Here is a 15,969-nt window from a genome sequence, read left to right on the forward strand (position 1 = left end):
CTGTTGCACCGCCCAAACACACACGCCATTCCCGGCCACGAGTGAGGCCACGCCCCCTTTCTGGCCACGCCCATCGTCGCCTTAAATACTCGCTGATCCCAAGCGACGCTGTCAGACAGACTGCTACATCCTCCTGAGGCGAAAGCCGGGAGGCGCGCTCGCGCATTGCTTTTAAAAATTATTGATTGTCACAAATAATTTGTTTTTTAAAATTCACTTACCAACTAGTGAGAGCACTTCTTCTTGTGTCTGGCATGCACAGCGGAGCTTAGCGCTGTTGCACCACCCAAACACACACGCCATTCCTGGCCACGAGTGAGGCCACGCCCCCTTTCTGGCCACGCCCTTTTACCCTCCCCCATTCCTGCATATAACATGTGTATCCATCGGAAGCGCAGCGGACGAGTGCAGCGGGAGCGCCGTTTGCGCGCCAAAGGCGTGCCTAAGGCAAGCCTGTCTGCGCCCGTCCGCGCCAGGACGGGCCCCAGGGCACGCCAGGCTGGCCAAGTCCTCACCTATACAGCTCAATCCCTTAGGGACCTACAAAATACCATTACCACCCCTTCCCAATCAACCCTTCGCCGCATTTCCGCCGCTGGCCTGATGCGCTCCGACTACGTTCATCTCGGCGACTGCGCCCCCTTAGCCACGCCAACTAGGAACTCCACGTCCATTAGGAACCTATATCTGAACACTCGTTCACTAGTAAAACATGCCGAGGACATTTTCGTATTGTTAGCTAACTCGAACCCTGACTTGCTCCTGCTTACTGAAACCTGGCTAACCTCAGAGTCCCTCCCTGATATACTGGCTGCCCTGCCCCCCGATTACTACATCCTTCATACCGACCGCCCGGATGACCGGCCTGGCGGCGGGGTGGCAGCCATTATATCTAAACGCTTGCCATCGATCTCCTCCCACTCTCTCCCCCTCCCTGAGGTGGAGAACTTGCTCTTCAGTGTGCAAACTGACACCAGCCCTCTCACTCTTCTCCTTCTTTACCGACCCCCTCACGTAATGCCCTCTTTTTCTGCCACTATAAACGAACAACTGTCCTCTCTGCTAACAATGTACTCCTGCTTCGCTATGTTTGGCGATTTAAACTATTGGTTCAATGACACCAACGCTGGCACCCACGCCACTGAGCTCTTCGATACCCTCACTAATCTGAATCTTATTCAACATGTCTCCCAACCCACCCATATCAAGGGACATACTTGGACCAGATCTGGTCCTGCAACCTGGCCCTATCCCCACCGGACATATCCCCCTGTGTCTGGTCAGACCACCATTTGGTGGACACCTCCATAACAGTTGACGGTCAGATCCCTGCCCCTCTGATGGCCGGTGGCTTGTCGCGGAAATGGAGCACTTACGATGCTCAGGGCTTTCTTACTACTCTTGCCAACTCTCGCATAGGTCCTCATCCCTCTGATGATATAGACGAACTAGAACAAAACTTAGGCTCCTGGCTAGAAGCGGCCAGCGACCTAACAGCTCCCTTAGTTAAATTCCCCTGCACCAGGCACCGTAATTCCCACAGGTGGTTCTCGGATGATCTCAAAGCCCACAAATTGAAAACGCGACAATTGGAACGTACTTGGAGATGCAATTATTCAGACTTAGCCAGGCTATCCTATTTGACCGCACGTAAAGACTACAAGGTAGCGATCAGAGCGGCAAAGATAGATCATTTCTCTAAAAGGATCTCATCGGCAGTAGACAAATCGAAGGAGGTGTTCAGAGTTCTGAACGAGCTAACCACTGATGATAGAACCCTCCCGACTCAGACCCCTACCCAGGAGGCCTGCGACAATCTAAATTCGTACTTTCTGGAAAAAATCAAGAAAATTCAAATATCCATTCCTCCCCCTCCCCAGTCACCCTCACCGGACCTCTCCATTACAAACCCCCTGACCCTTTCTACCCTCACCACTCTGGACTCTACCTCCCTAGCGGAACTTGCCACTCGTGTAAAGTCTGGCTCCCCCAACGACTGTTGTCCCCCATCCGTCCTACGGAATGTATGTCTTAATTTACCAGACGATATTCTAACCTTACTTAACAGATCCCTTTGCAGTGGGACCTTCCCAACCTCATTTAAGGAGGCTATCTTACTACCCCTCCTAAAAAAAATCTGGCGCCGACCCTGCAGAGCCATCAAACTATCGCCCCATCTCCCTCCTTCCCTACTTTTCCAAACTTCTGGAGGCCCATGTTTCCCGTTGTTTATCTAACTTCATTGAATCCTCATGCCATCTGGAGCCTAATCAGGCTGGCTTCCGACCTGCCCACTCTACAGAGGCTGTCATCTTGGCAGTCCTTGATACACTCAGAGGCAATGCAGACGCCGGTCGCCATCAGGCCCTCGTTCTCCTGGATTTGTCGGCCTCGTTCGACACGGTGGATCACAACATCCTCCTCCCCCGTGTCGAACAGGCGGGCATCCAAGGCACAGCTCATAAGTGGATCAAGTCCTTCCTTACGGGAAGAACACAGGCGGTTCGCATGGGTCCCTACACTGCCAACAAATCCCCCACTTCCTGTGGTGTTCCCCAGGGTTCCTCCCTCTCCCCGCTCCTCTTCAACTTATACCTTCGGCCACTGATCCAATCCCTACTGAAATGGGATATTACAGTTTTTAACTACGCCGACGACTTGCAACTCATCCTCCCCCTCAACTCACCTCATGCCATCAAAACGTTTCACGAAGTTATGATTCACATTCAAGCCTGGATGAACCAGAATCAATTAAAACTAAACCCCGGCAAGACTGAGCTCCTCCTCCCTGGACTCAGCCACTCATTCTGGGGCCCTCAGTACTGGCCTCCAGAGCTTGGCTCTCCCCCCATCCCAGCCAAAACTGTAAAAAGCCTGGGCATAACCATCGATGCCGAACTTTCTCTCAAAGCTCAGGTTGGAGCCGTAGTATCCTCCTGCATGTACCAACTTCGGAGGATTCGCAAAGTCCATCACCTCCTCCCCCCCGAGGCACTCACTCAGACTGTCACTTCGCTTGTGCTGTCTCGTCTGGACTTCTCCAATGCAATTTACCACGGTCTCCCTCAATTTCTGATGCACCGTCTCCAGGTCGTCCAGAATCAAGCAGCTCGCTTGATCTACGGATCCCCCAGATGGCTATCAGCCAAGCCTCTGCTCCGAAGCCTTCATTGGCTCCCGATGGACCAGAGGTCCACCTTCAAGGTAGCCTGCCTCACCTTCAAGGCCCTTCACTGCCCTAGCCCTGGGTTCCTCAAAACCCTTATCCATCCTCACTGTCCGTCACGTAACCTCCGATCAGCCCACCGTGATTTGTTAGTCACCCCCAAAATCAAAACTAAAAAATTCGGCGGCCGTCGCTTTTCCTACCTGGCTCCCGTCCTCTGGAACCTCCTTCCCCTCTCAATCAAATCCTCCACATCCCTTCTCAAATTCAGGAAACTCTTAAAAACGCATCTTTTGCCCCCCCTCAGGCTGACCGCTTCTCGCGCCTTCCTCCTCACCCACCCTGTCTCCAGCGCCAGGAAGCTTCGGCGACAGTGCGCTTTATAAATGGCACATAAGATAAGATAAGATTGGTCAGTCTGATAATCTTCACTGCATTATAATTATATTCCTTGACCACTCTCAAATCCTAGGTATACTGTTTGAATTCCGAAATGCCTTGTCTTAATGGCTGTATCTTGGAGTGAACTGGTGGTGTTCAAGATGGTGGTTATGATAGTTTTTAAAATTAATCAGATAGTTGGAAAGCTTTTTAGTGTCACAAGTGGAGACAGAATGGTTGCAGAACTCGATTTTATGCCAATATCCTAAGGGGGAAACCTTTCATTTGGCAGTTTTAAGGCTCATTAGAAGGATATCAAGGCAAATAAATATTTTGAGGCCAGTTCAGAACATTAGTGCATTCTGGCCTTGTATTGCACAGATTTCACAGAACAAGCAATTGTTGGTTGTGGTATTGCTTTCAACTTATACAGGTTTTACACCCAAAAATACTTGGGGCTTAGTATGAATGGAATGTTCATCTGCTGAATGTTTTAGGTCTCCTATAGCCAGCTTTACTTGTGTATTATTTAAGACCTATTGTCTACAGTGTGTACAGGGTTTTGGGTGAGTACCTTGCTCGTAAGTGATTGGCTTTTCTCCCTATTGTAGTTGGGTTCGCCCAGTAACAATTTTCCTGTATATTGTTAGTAGGGACAAGTTGTATCTTCCCACTGCGGTTTACTGCATTTGCATTTCTTCTCTGTGGAAGTGCTTTGCTTTCCTCACTCTCACCTTGACTCCACTTCTCAGCACTTGGTCTCTTTCTACTAGTTTCCCATTGCTTCTCGTCGGTTCATCTCCTGTTCCATCAGTGAGTGCACCTGTAAGCTTACACACAGCAGCCATCCTACAATTATTTTAACTCATACTTTTTTAAAACAAATTCGAAGATGACCTCCTGTAAGCATTGTAATGAGGACTTTGATGTCTAATAGGTACTCGGCTTCTCCTCCAAATCATTTGGACCCCAGGTCACTCCCCACGCCGCCCGACTCCTCTGGGACCTGAGTGCTGCCGAGGGTTCGCCGCTGGTGTGCCCCGGGTTTTGTATTCCTTTTCTCCTCACTGTTCATTGTATTCCTTCCCTCACTGTACATTGTTGTTGCTCCTGTATTTTTTATTTATTGTTTATTCTTGGTTTTCTTGGCGCTCCTTGTTCTCCCCCCCCCACTACCCGCTTCCCGCTGCTGCTCCCCTCCGGCCCGCCCCCTTTTTCCTTCTGTACACCTGCCTGCCCATTGGCTGCACCGCTCCCGCCTCCCAGCTGCCCCTCCCTCCCACTTGGCCTCTTATGGAGGTCACGCGGCGCAGGTGAGCGTGACCTGACCCCAGTTCACTCCGCTCGACTCCTCTGGGACCAGAGTGCTGCCGAGGGTTAGCCGCTGGTGTGCCCATGGTTTTGTATAACTTTTCTCCTCACTGTTCATTGTATTCCTTCCCACACTACATTTTTGTTGCTCCTGTATTTTTAATTATTGTTTATTTTTGGTTTCTTGGCGCTCCTTGTGCACCCCTGCCCCTCTGTGCCCTCCCCGCTTCCCGCCGCTGCTCCCCTGCGGCCCCGTCCCCTTTTTCCTTCGTTACCATTGTGAAAGAACTCTCCAACCCCAGCTCCAACACCAACGACATCCCACCATCACAAGACCTGTGCGACTCCCTTGCCGCCTTTTTCACTGCAAGATCACCGACATCCATGACAGCATCAACTCCCACACCCCCGCACCCACCACAGAGTCCACCACAGAGTCCACCACCCCTGCGACCACCAGCCGCCTGACCGCCTGGTCCAACGTCAGCGACTAAGACACCATCAAAATCATTAACTCCATCCACTCCGGATCCCCATCTGACCCCTGCCCTCACCATGTCTTCAACAAAGCCAGCACAACCATCGCACCCCACCTACGAAAAACAATCAACAGTTCCTTTGAGACAGCAACTTTCCCGGAAAGCTGGAAGCACGCCGAGATCATCGCCCTTCTGAAGAAGCCCAGGGCGGACCCCAAGGACCTCAAGAACTTCCGGCCCATCTCCCTGCACCCGTTCCCGGCAAAAGTGACAGAGAAGATTGTCAACAAACAGCTAACCCGCTACCTCGAAGACAACAACATCCTGGACCCATCCCAATCCGGTTTTCCCAGCAACCACACCACAGCACAGAGACCGTCCTCATTGCTGCCACTGACGACATCAGGATCCTGATGGACAAAGGAGAAACAGCCGCCCTCATCCTCCTGGACCTATCAGCAGCCTTTGACACAGTCTGCCTCTGCACCCTATCAGCACGCCTCCATGGCGCCGGAATTCAAGAGAAGGCCCTGGCCTGGACCACATCCTTCCTCTCTGGCAGAACCCAGAGCGTCCGCCTCCCACCCTTCCACTCGAAACCCACCGAGATCATCTGCGGCGTCCAACAGGGGTCCTCCCTCAGCCTGACGCTGTTCAATATCTACATGGCACCGCTCGCCCACGTCGCACGACAACATAACCTAAACATCATCTCCTACGCCGACGACACCCAGCTGATCATATCCTTCACCGAAGACCCCCACACCGCCAAAGCCAACCTCCACAGAGGAATGAAGGCCGTAGCCGACTGGATGAGGGACAGCAGACTGAAGCTGAACTCAGACAAGACTGAGGTCCTCATTCTCTGACCCACCCCATCAGCCTGGGACGACTCTTGGTGGCCCACATCGCTAGGCACATCCCTGGAACCCACAGACCACGCACGCAACCTGGGGGTCATCCTAGACTCCACCCTCGCCATGACCAGGCAAGTCAATGCCGTCTCTGCATCCTGCTTCAACACCCTCCGCATGCTTCGCAGGATCTTCAAATGTATCCCTCCCGACACGAGGAAAACTGTCACCCAGGCCCTCATCACCAGCAGACTCTACTACGGGAACGCCCTCTGCTCAGGAACAACAACCAAGCTCCTGAGACGACTCCAACGAATCCAGAACGCCTCGGCACGACTGATCCTCGACATCCCCTGACGCAGCCACATCACATCCCACCTGAGAGGCCTGCACTGGCTCTCCGTCAACGAGAGAGAGGGTCACCTTCAAACTCCTCATCCACGCACACAAAGCCCTACACAACGCCGGACCCACATACCTCAACAACCGTCTCTGCTTCCACACCCCCACCCGAAACCTCTGCTCAGCCAACCTCGCCCTCACCACAGTTCCTCGTATCTGGAAAACCACCGCCGGCGGCAGATCCTTCTCCTACCTCGCCGCCAGGACCTGGAACGCTCTCCCCACCAGCCTACAACAGACGCAGGACCTGCTGGCCTTCAGAAGACTCCTCAAGACCTGGCTCTTCGATCAGTAGCGGCACCCCCATCCCCCCTCTCCCTCCACCCCCCCCCCCCCCCCCCCCCCACCTCCCCCACAGCGCCTTGAGACCCTCACAGGTATGTAGCGCGCTTTATAAATGCAGTGATTGATTGGAGAAACCTCTATTACCTGCCACTTAGAAAGTGGGAAGCGGAAGAGGTTCTTAAGGAAGGCTTCTCCTGCATATTAGCCTCAAGGGCAAATACTTTTTGCTACTCCTAATAGAATATTAAATGAAATGTTGACTTTTTGGAGTGCTGTAATGTTATAACTGGAAGAGTGGGGTGGCAAAGGTCCTTAGTTAAAAGGTATTTGAATATGTTATAATCAAGTTTGTTCAGCTTTTAAATAAATCGTGCTTCCAGGGTGCAGTTCTTTCTGTGGTATTTTGCTGTCTGCGTCATTGTTAAATTAACACTCAACTGCTTGTTCATTGTTTCAAACAAAACTTGCCATTGTTTTGTTTACGAAAATAGTTTGGTCTACGAATGTTTTGATGTGGAAACACTTGCTCTTTCTATGTGGCAGTTGTTGATCTCCAATATTGTGCTTAAGTTCACTTTAAGGTTCAACTGCCATTTCTTTGTTTAGTCTTAACAATTGCCTTTTTTTTTTAAAACATATGGTTGCTTTGTGACATAAGATCCAACATGTTTCCGCCCCATTATTAGTTTGAACTCCTTTATCAAGAATGTGTGGTGAACCTGTTGGAATTGAATCACACTGTATTCAGTTTTCTTTTAATGGGATATTGATGGGGAATGAAATGGCAAACTACATTTGACCTGACTGGAAGATGTCCATTTAGTAACAGGAAGTCGGAGTGGCAGTGGGTTCCTCAGGTGCTAAAACTGATTCCATAGGTGTGGAGCCTAACATAACATAACAAGAGCAATGCCTCAGCCCACTTGTCATGGTATCTATCTTTTGCAGACGGAGTGCTAAATGCGATCCATGTGGTCTTTTAGATCACCCTAATATCGAGTGGCAATTATTAATTTCACCTCTAGTGGGTTCAAACAGTAATGTATGTATTTGTCAAAGGATGATCTGCATCATCTCATGATGTGGGGGTTGCACCTGTTTTTGAAACATTCTTGTGGTTGGGGAACACACTTGTCAGGACAGGGGTGGTTCCATGTTGGTGGCATTACCAATGGACCCACCCATTCAAATTTTAGATTAAAACGATATTTTTATGGTTGTGATTTCCACCACTATCGTAGAGTATAACTAAGCTTCAGTGTCTTTTGCGGAAAATGTAATTTGTTTTGTAACTAAAGTACTGTGAAGATTGGTAAATCACTGTGACACACCTAATGGATTGTTAATGGCCGATTGTGCCAAATCAATTCAGTCTCGATGGTGTAAGAGTTGTAGTTAATAGGGGAGCAGGCACCCTACAGACCATGCACTATTTTCAAGGACAGTGGATGGCGTCATTTGTGCCAACAGATGTGCATTTTATTCAAAAGGGCTGTGTACTAGTGGCTTTTCAAAGGACTTTTTGCATGAAGCAAACTGGATGTACGTTATATTAATCTGTTACACTTCCATTGTTAATAGATGGTTAGATTAAGATTGCCTTTTATTAAATGACTGTTTTCATGTACCTTTGTAGCCAATTTTAGGTGAGAGCTGGCAATTGAGGGCCTTATTTTGACTTTGGTGGCCCGCTGTAGGACCAGGATAGCCGTGGTGCTGCCGCCCACCAGATTAGGACTTTAATCCTTGTCTGGTGGGGGGGTTCCTGCAGCTTTCTGTGCAGTTTATAGGAGAGCCTTCCATGCAGACTGCTGCTGCCAGAGCACAGATTGCACCTTCCTGCACAGTTTGGCATACATGCCATACTGTACAGAAAATGGGACGTGCAAATACATGGGGGCTCTCCTTGTGGCCCCTCAATATGCACCCCAGGTCCAATTCTAACGGGGGACCTGGTTGGGTCCCCTTTATTGCCATTTTCACGTTTTAATGGTGGGTTCACCGCCCAGAAAAGAGTAGTGAAATGGAACTTCAGAATATGCTCGGCAGTGCTAGCTGCAGCATCGCCAGCATGTTTCTGCCAGTGAAAGACCGCTGACCTAGCTGGATCCTTGATGCCGGCAGTCTGACTGCTGCAGCCCAAATACTGCAGGTTGACCCGCAGTGTGGCAGTCAGAACGCCACCACAGGTTTGGCGGATCTGTGGACCACCAAACTCGTAATAAGGCCTGAGTAAATTTAAGAATTGTTTTCTTTCAAAATAAAACAAGAAGGGTGGGCTTTATTTGGCGTCCATGTGTTCTGCAAAACACACAAGATGATGGACGGAATGTTGCATATTGGCAAAACATTCACCCCCAGTCACAGATCTCGGTTTAATCCATTGTTCTTTTGCTCACCATGCCACCCCATTTCAGACATGGCCATATGCAAATCCGTCTTGAACCTGTGCCTCATGGGAACAATCCAGCCCGAACTGCCAAGCCATGTCTTCCCTGGACTGGAATCAAGCATCCCAAGACCGGTTTCTGGCTATCAGCCATCATTATCCAGGATAGCTTGACTCCAGTGGCGTAGGGAGAACCTTTACTATGCCGGATTAAGATAAGGGCATCTGAGAACAAGGGCTTAAACCGCTTGATCCTACCCGATTGTTTGGCCTTGGAACATGCAAATAAAATCCCATGGATACATTATATTAAGGAGTCTTTTCAGGCGATAGGAAGGCCAGACATTTTCTTTGCACACAACACTTTGTGCCCTGGCGGTGTTATTATTACAAAAGATTTACATGATACATTTTCTACCACGCAGCGTGAATATACTGAGCTTAGTTCATTTCAGTTCAACTTTATTCGGATACAATAGTACCCATAAAAGCACACAAACATAAATACATCACAATAATTAGTACAAGAATTAAAATTCCATATTTATGTATCCAAAGTGCCTAGTACAGAGACAAGCCATCATTTTAACATTTAATGGTTAAGACATTTCTCAAGTTGTGTCACATATAATCAAGGGTGCATCATAGACCTACGCGTCCTTATCGCAGTCTTAAGAAAAGTGCCAGTGCGGAAAATCAGTTCAACATCATCTAAATCTAATATGCGCCGATACGCTACATCCAAGGTGATTGATCTTCTCTTTTTAAAACATGGATAAAAAAACTGCTTGGAGTATTTAAGATAATATTTACAGAAGAATTTAAAGTGCATAATAGATTGCTCACTCCTCCCGTCACAGGAGCACAAATTTTGGTTAAAATTTGGGTTATAACCCAGTGGGAAACAAAGTGCAAATCGAATTGTGCCAGCTCTTAATCTAAACAAAAGGCTCCTTTCCCAACGACTCATCTGTAAGGTCAAATACATATGAAGCGGATAACTGTGCTGTTCAATGGCCATGTAGTTGGGCACAATTGTTTTCCTAGACTCCACCACATCCCACTCGTTATATAGGGAGTACAGAGCATTCCACAGTTCCTTTTTTGGAACTGATTCTGCTGATATGGGGTCCAGGAAAACATTTTCTCTTTTTATACTGCGCAAACTTTGAAGCACACCACTTAGCCATGGGATTTCTAAGCCTTTATCGCAATGTAAACAATCCATAATAATCTGCTGTGTCAGAGATGCCGCTTTGTTCTTCCACACTGATACCCACAAAAGTGCCGGTCGAGCACGAATAAAATCAGTTATAAAATTAATATTGAGCTCCTTGTGGCATATATATTGAGGGGTTGAGATTGGGGTGCTCAGTAATTTCCTGCAAAACCTATTTTCTTCCTGCTGGATAATTAAGGAATGTAGCCACCGGGGTGCACTGGAGTTTGTATATTTTCTGAACTCCTAGAAGAGCCCCAGTGGTCTTAGGGCGGGGTAGGCTTAAGATCAAATTGGTGGCCTTTGAGAACTTGCTCCTGGCGTGAGCTAAATGCTCACTCCAGGAGCCGTTCGCTGCAAAGGCCAGCCCTAAGTAAACAAAAGATCTTACAGAAGTCCGTTTTTGACTATCTATTGTGATCGAGCCTATTTCACGCTTCCCTGGCCCACTACACATTAAAAAAGATTTCTTCATGTACCCGCAGATCTAACTCCTTCATATAATTGTTAAAATTTTGGACAAGAAGACGCAGGGAATTTGGAGTGTGGCCTATAAGAACCGCGTCATCTGCGTAAAGGAGCACGGGGATGGGCTTCTTATTAATGTATGGGACCTCTCGAGTAGCCATTTTCAAAGAGCTATTCAACCCATTAATATATATAACAAGCATTTACAATGCAATGGTCTCGGCATTATTAAAGGTAAAGCTATTGGCATTGCTCATGACATTTTTATTTTTTTAATCATACATAAATGGTATTGTCATTTACATTGCTAATAGCTTAATCGTTAAGTAAATGGCATTGAGATTAATCGCTCGCATATGCATGACCTATTGCATTTACACCCACACAGAGCCACACACAAAGCCACCCACACACATACAGAGCCATCCACACAGAGCCACCCACACAGTCATTCACATAGAGCCACCTACACACAGCCACCCTCACACACAGAGCCACCCACACATAGGCACCTACAAAAAAAGCTATCCACACAGAGCCACACACGCACAGAGCCACGCACAGACAGCCACGCACAGACACACAGACAACATAAATGCAGTGTGTATGTGTTAGCTGATCACTGCATAAGTGAGTTAAAGAATGTGTTGAGGGTTTCACTTAACTCATTCAGCTGTAGTGTTTTAGGGACAAATTCTACTTGGTAGAGGTTTGATAACTTTCTTTAGACCCCAAAAAGAAACGTTATGCTTCATTTGTGGGACCAATAAACGCTATTGCTACCTACACAATATAGATTTTTCACAAAAACTACAAAGCTGCTGATTTTTAGTTTGTCAGAAAATGTGCAGTTTAAGTTTTGCCAGGCAGGAGTGTGCTTGTGCCCTCCGTCGTGAAGTGGTACTCACGGTGGTTGTCGGGTGTTCTCCAGGACTATTGTCGCCAGCACGAAGGCCCCTTCCTCCACGGTGTGGAGCAGCATGGTGGCGGCCCGCAGCTGGTCGCTGGTCGTCAGGTCCCTCCACGCACCCAGGAGGTCGTTTACCAACTCCACCATGGCTTGCGGATCAGAGGAAACAGGATGACAAAAGTCCGGTGGGCCCGTGCGGGCTGTCAGACATCTTCTAAAACATTCTGTGTGATATGACGAATAATGTAGGGCTTAATAATAGGTATTAAACCCTAGCCTGCTCAATGCTCATCATGCCCCCAAATCCATAGTCCTATTCCCGGCAAGTCTTTTTTAAATTCACGTAAACACAACGTTTCTCAAAAAATCCCTCTATGCAGGACAACCACCCATCTGTCAGCACACACGGGTTAGCTATGGATGCCCAAGGCACGGGCTTGCCTCCCTACCCTCTGCTCTCTCGGGCAGTGGAGGGCCACAGAAGATGCACTTCTGAGTAACAGGAAAAACTAGTGCAATCAGGGGGCAGAAGGCAAGAAAAACTAGTGCAATCAGGGGGCAGAAGGCAAGAAAAAGCACAATTAGGGGGGCAGAGGCAAGAAAAATGGCACAATTAGGGGAGCAGAAGCAAGAAAAATGGCCCAATCAGGGTAGCAGAGGCAAGAAAAACGGCACAAACAGGGTGGCAGAGGCAAGAAAAACGTCACAAACAGGTTGGCAGAGGCAAGAAAAATGGCACGAACAGGTTTGCAGAGGCAAGAAAAATGGCACAATCAGGGGAGCAGAGGCAAGAAAAACGAGTGCAATCAGGTGGCAGAAGGGGGCAGAAGGCAAGAAAAACGAGTGCAATCGTGGGGCAGAAGGCAAGAAAAACAAGTGCAATCAGGGGGCAGAAGGCAAGAAAAACGAGTCACCTGGCAATTACTGCACGTGACTGCTGCTCTTTCCATGTCCACTTCCCAGTAACCCGTCACAGAAAATCCAAGCTTTTGCCTTTAATTTTGCCTTCCTCAGTTTTTAAAGTTGGCTGAATTTCTTAAACGTCCATCAAATCCGCCTGCCTAAGAGACTATCCATACACTCATCCACCCATTTAATTATTCCATCTATTCATTCCATCTATTCATTCATCCACCTATCCCCCCCCCCCCCCGCATCCATTTACCATTCTCTGATAAAGAGGGCTGCTTTTGAGTATGTTGGTGAAAACCCTGAAAGAACCACAGGGCTTATTTAAACAAGCAGAAAATACTTTTTTTTCCATGAGTTGGTAATAAAAACCTGACTCCATTCAGCAAAAAGGCTAGACTTTCTGACTTTGTCAATACTTGTCATGTAATGAATTTATGACTGATGTTTGTACTGGCCATTGTATACACAGTAAAATGTAGCACAGTTAGGTGATAGAGTGACCACCCGGTCTACCCACTTAAAGGGGTTAAACGCCTGTCATAATTGTCTCCCAATCGTTCTGCCCTCGAACATGCACACTTCATTTTTTTCCACCAGACCATTGGTTTCATATATGGGGTGGGTTATGGTGTATAAAGCGTTAACTTAAACAGAAGCTGGGAGGGTTGCCCGTTGTCAGTGCACAGGATATCCCAGTTTCGGGGTTCGGGAGCCTGGGGAAGCTATCCGGGCACGGGTGGGGGGGTGAGGGGAGGGTGCGGCTCTGGGTGCCTAAGTAGTCTCTCAGATAACGGGGTCCGCAGTATGCGGAAAGGGTGTTTCTCTGGGAGCCTGAGGAAGCTGTTAATACACGAAGGAGAGAGAGAGAGAGAGAGAGAGAGAGAGAGAGTGTGTGTGTGTGTGTGTGTGTGTGTGTGTGTGTGTGTGTGTGTGTGTGTGTGTGTGTGTGTGTGTGTGTGTGTGTGTGTGTGTGTGTGTGTGTGTGTGTGTGTGTGTGTGTGTGTGTGTGTGTGTGTGTGTGTGTGTGTGTGTGTATGTATGTATGGGGGGGGGGCTGCTTGCCTGAATGAGCTCACTGTGCATAGATTACCTATTATCCGGGGGGACAGGGGTCTGGGTGGGGGAGGGGGGACTTTTTGGGGGGCTCCCTAATATCTGGTAAGATGGAGCTCTGGCACCCTGAGCCTGGGGAGGGTGCTGGTGCACGAGTTATCCGTTAACTGTGGCGCGGGAATGGGGGACATCAGGGTGCCTGAGAAGCTAACCATGTACAGGGACCCTCTGTGTGCGGTAAGGGGGTTGTGCTGATCTGAGAGGGCAGTAAGTAGATGGGGTTCCCTATTATGCGGTGTGTAGTGCTGGGAGCCTGAGCAGGCTGTCAGTGCAAGAGATCCCCCATTATAGGGAAATTGGTGGTGGGGAAGGGGGATATCCTGTGAACCTAAAAAGTCAGTCAATGCACATGGTCCCCCATTTTACGGTGAGGGGAGGGAGGGAGCACTGAGCCCGAGAGTGCTTTCAATGCACAGGGTCCCCCATTTTCCGATAGGTGTGGGCGGTGGGAGCCCGAGAAGGCTGTCAGTGCAGGGGCCCCCCATTATCTGGTGGGTGGGAGCGCTGGGAGCCCGAAGAGGCAGTCAGTGCACAGGATGCCTCATTTTCCGTTATTGGGGAGTGTCTGGGGGCCCGGGGAGGCTGGCGTGGCGGGCCGCCTAGCAGGGCCGGCAAGCAGAGGTGTCCTGGTTAGTTTTGATTGATGAAGGTCTCCTCATGTCTCTGGTGGGCGATCATCGCCGCAGTGCTGGGGATGCGGTGCCTCGGCCGTCTGCTTCCAAGTGACTGCGTTAACCCCTTGCGTCCCGACGGTTGCTCTCTCGCTCTGTTAGCTGTACCAGCTCCAGCTCGTCAGCCCCCAGCTATGGCGGGTCGGTGGGGCCGCTTCCTCGCTCTCGGGCACCTTCCCAGCGCCTGGCAGCCTCGGGCTGCTGCAGGCACAGCACACTGCTGCACCCGCATGCAAGAGCAGCCTTATTTTAGGCTGAAAACATGGGAACTAAGACCGCAATGATAACCCAAGACCAAGCAAGCACGTTAATGGGTACCCCCGCCCCCCAACACCCACTCACCGCGGAGCAAATAGTAGCGCCTAAAGGACTAGAACGTTCAAATGCAGTACGCAAACATACCAATATGCAAAATGGATTTCCCACAGCGATTTGAGGAGAATACACACAGAGTAAACTATGCCCCCAGTTACAGTTGCAGTCCACATTAACATCGCCTAGTAGAAGGAAGTGCATCATACCAACATTTAAGGAGACCTTTAACCACAACTTACCCACCGTGCTGCAGGGCGGAGGCGACATCCCGAACAAGTTTGGGAAAAAATGGCAGCCGCGCTGCAAACTCTGAGTGAAGAGCCGAGAGTGCCCAGGCAGGGGAGGGGTTAAAACCAGACATTTAAGAGCTGGGTGTGCACAAGGCAGTAAGAGGGCAGAACTAAGGGCGGCAGAACCGGGTGTCTGTGGATTGCAGAGCCGGGTGTGTGAGCAAGAAGGGCTAAAGGACCGATCGATCCTCACCGCAGACGAGAAAAAAATGGCGGCCGCAAGCTTCCGAATTTTTGGGAATCGGGGGCGTGGTTTTGTGGTTCTGAGTGACAGACAACGTCACTGTCTAAAGAACAGCAAAACTTACGCCCCCGAATCCGAAAAAGACGGGGCTAAATTGGAGTGACACCTCTCCTCCAATGGCTGGCCTCCGTTTAGGAAGCCAGCCAATGGAGGAGAGACGGGGCAGGGAGGCGGGTTAAACTGCCCTACCTAAAGACATAAAATCTCCGACCCCAGACTGCGCAAGCGCAGCCTTTAGGTCCTCCACCTAAAAAGCAGGGGGGGGCCAACACGCAACCTTGTCTGACCCACCTGCCAATATCAATGGTCCCTGAAACCCCACCTCCCATGCTTATCCTTACTTGAGCCTGAAGGTCTAAGAAATTTACCAATGTTTCGTCCAACCCTCCTGCCAAAAGGATTTTTCCACAGCTTTGACCTATTCACTAGGTCAAAAGCTGTGGACAGATCCATAAAAGCCATGTAGATGGGGGTCCTCCGTGCAATAGTATATTTCCCGACAACTAGATTTAGGTTTAGACATTGTCCGATGGTTCCAACCTTGCCCCTAAAACCCAGCT

Source organism: Lissotriton helveticus, chromosome 2_1 (assembly GCF_964261635.1).
Source record: "Lissotriton helveticus chromosome 2_1, aLisHel1.1, whole genome shotgun sequence".
Classification (NCBI taxonomy): domain Eukaryota; kingdom Metazoa; phylum Chordata; class Amphibia; order Caudata; family Salamandridae; genus Lissotriton; species Lissotriton helveticus.